This window comes from Schistocerca nitens, chromosome 4 (genome assembly GCF_023898315.1).
Source record: "Schistocerca nitens isolate TAMUIC-IGC-003100 chromosome 4, iqSchNite1.1, whole genome shotgun sequence".
Lineage (NCBI taxonomy): Eukaryota > Metazoa > Arthropoda > Insecta > Orthoptera > Acrididae > Schistocerca > Schistocerca nitens.
In genome coordinates this window covers 59,814,481-59,817,722 of record NC_064617.1, presented here as the reverse complement: position 1 = coordinate 59,817,722, position 3,242 = coordinate 59,814,481, and positions in this window count along the sequence as shown.

The following is a 3,242-nucleotide window of genomic DNA, read 5'->3' as shown; positions in this document are numbered from 1 at the left end:
CCCCCTATAGTCCGCAGCTCGTGGTCTTTCGGCAGCGTTCTCGCTTCGCGAGCACGAGGTTCCGGGTTCGATTCCCGGCGGTGTCAGGGATTTTCACCTGCCTCGAGATGAGTGGGTGTAGTTGTGTCGTCTTTATCATCATTATACATCCCCATTACGGTCGGAGTAAGGCAGTGGAAAACCACCTCCATTATGACCTTGCCTACTGCGGCGCGGGTCTCCCGCACCGTTCCCCTACGCTCTGTCAAGGAGTATCGGACTTCATCATCACCCTCTAGAGTTCCCTCTAGTACCAAGGAAATTATTTCCTGATGTCTTAGCAGAAGTTCTATCATCTTGTCCCTTCTTCTTGTCAGTGTTCCCCACATATTCCTTTCCTTGTCTCATTTTTTACCTTCTAACATTTTTCTGTAGCACTGCAACTCAAATGCTTCTATTCTCTTTCTGTGTTTCAAACGTACATTCTCTGAAATGTCTTCCTCAAACTAACGCCTATGTTTCACACTAGCAGAAATCTTTTGGCCAGGATCGCCGTTTTTGCCAGTACTACATTTTTATATCCTTCCTCCGTCCATCATGAGCTATTTTGCTGCCTAGTTAGAGCAGTTAATTAAATTCACGTACATTTGTGACTCATTTCTGATGTTATGTTTCTAACTGTTCTTATTTCTAGAACTATTTCTCATAATTTCCGTCTTTCTTCGATTTACTCTCAAACGATATTCTGTACTCATTCTGTGTTTCATTCGATATATCCTGTCATTCTCCTTCACTTTCACTGAGGATAGCAATGTTACAAACAAATCTTATCACTAATATCCATTCACCTTGAATTTTGATGCTGCTCTTTATTTTCAGTTTTATTTCCGTCAATGCTTCTTCGATGCATAGATTAAACAAAAAATGGTTCAAATGGCTTTGAGCACTATGGGACTCAACTGCTGAGGTCATTAGTCCCCTAGAACTTAGAACTAGTTAAACCTAACTAACCTAAGGACATCACAAACATCCATGCCCGAGGCAGGATTCGAACCTGCGACCGTAGCGGTCTTGCGGTTCCAGACTGCAGCGCCTTTAACCGCACGGCCACTTCGGCCGGCCATAGATTAAACAGTAGGGGCGAAAGACTACATCCTGGTCTACACACTTTTTAATCCATACATTTGTTCTTTGTCTTCCAAACTTCCCTGTTGCGACGTCGACTTGTGTGCGTGAACTACTGCCGTCGGTGCTGGTTTGTTGTCGACTCTGACGAGAGCATCACTATTACTAAACTGCCCTGACTACCTCACTCTTTGCTTTTCCTTCCTTTTCATGACGAGACCTACTCCCGTTACATCATTTTCTACTCTTGTTGATGTTATCCTATACACGTCTGACCAGAAATCCTTGTCTTCTTTCCATTTCATTTCACTGACCCCTACCACATCTAGATTGACCCTCAGCATTTCTCTTTCAGATTTTATTGCTTCCGTGCTTCATTCCATGCCTGACTCCTAGAATGTTACCCTTTCGTTGGTAATTCAATCTTTTTGTCATGGTAAACTCGCCGTTGACCGTCTCCTCCCGGAGATCAGAATGTGGGACTAGCCAAGTATCATTTGCCAAAGAAGAGATCATCATGACAATTAGAGGCCACGTGTCATGTCGATACACGTTACGTGTCTTTAATGCAGTGCTTTCCATTGCCTTCTGCATCCTCGTGCCATTGATCTTTGCTGATTGTTCCGCCCTTATCGGGGCAGTTTACCAACCTAAGGGCAATACGGTGCCCTGAACCTCTGTTCGCTCCTCCGCACTCTTTGACAAGGTCGTTGGCAGAATGAGGCTGGTTTCTTATACTGGGCGTTGTCGGCCTCCAGTACTGATTATTAATCAAAGTTTAAGAAGTGTCAACGTTCGAATCTGGGACGCACGACATTTTGATTACTAGTCAAATACGCTACATTTATTCCATGGGTGTTTTGTGCAAACAGTATAAATAATTAATGTTGAATGTACAAAATTCGATTGAAGTTACTCCACACGTTCTTGACTTAAGCTTCCGTGTCACCTCTGCCCCCTCCCCCCACTCCCCCTCCCACCCCACCCAACTTCCCAGCCCTAACCATCGCCTCTATGTGAGGTAGATTGTTCTTACCCTCAAAGTGCTTTCTTCCCGTAGTACCTGGCGTGTACACAGGTCTGGTTTAAGTCGATCCTGTGGCATAGGAGGAGATGTGGAACATACAGGGTGTTTCAAAAATGACCGGTACATTTGAAACGGCAATAAAAACTAAACGAGCAGCGATAGAAATACACCGTTTGTTGCAATATGCTTGGGACAACAGTACATTTTCAGGCGGACAAACTTTCGAAATTACAGTAGTTACAATTTTCAACAACAGATGGCGCTGCAAGTGATGTGAAAGAGATAGAAGACAACGCAGTCTGTGGGTGCGCCATTCTGTACGTCGTCTTTCTGCTGTAAGCGTGTGCTGTTCACAACGTGCAAGTGTGCTGTGGACAACATGGTTTATTCCTTAGAACAGAGGATTTTTCTGGTGTTGGAATTCCACCGCCCAGAACACAGTGTTGTTGCAACAAGACGAAGTTTTCAACGGAGGTTTAATGTAACCAAAGGACCGAAAAGCGATACAATAAAGGATCTGTTTGAAAAATTTCAACGGACTGGGAACGTGACGGATGAACGTGCTGGAAAGGTAGGGCGACCGCGTACGGCAACCACAGAGGGCAACGCGCAGCTAGTGCAGCAGGTGATTCAACAGTGGCCTCGGGTCTCCGTTCGCCGTGTTGCAGCTGCGGTCCAAATGACGCCAACGTCCACGTATCGTCTCATGCGCCAGAGTTTACACCTCTATCCATACAAAATTCAAACGCGGCAACCCCTCAGCGCCGCTACCATTGCTGCACGAGAGACATTTGCTAACGATATAGTGCACAGGATTGATGACGGCGATATGCATGTGGGTAGCATTTGGTTTACTGACGAAGCTTATTTTTACCTGGACGGCTTCGTCAATAAACAGAACTGGCGCATATGGGGAACCGAAAAGCCCCATGTTGCAGTCCCATCGTCCCTGCATCCTCAAAAAGTACTGGTCTGGGCCGCCATTTCTTCCAAAGGAATCATTGGCCCATTTTTCAGATCCGAAACGATTACTGCATCACGCTATCTGGACATTCTTCGTGAATTTGTGGCGGTACAAACTGCCTTAGACGACACTGCGAACACCTCGTGG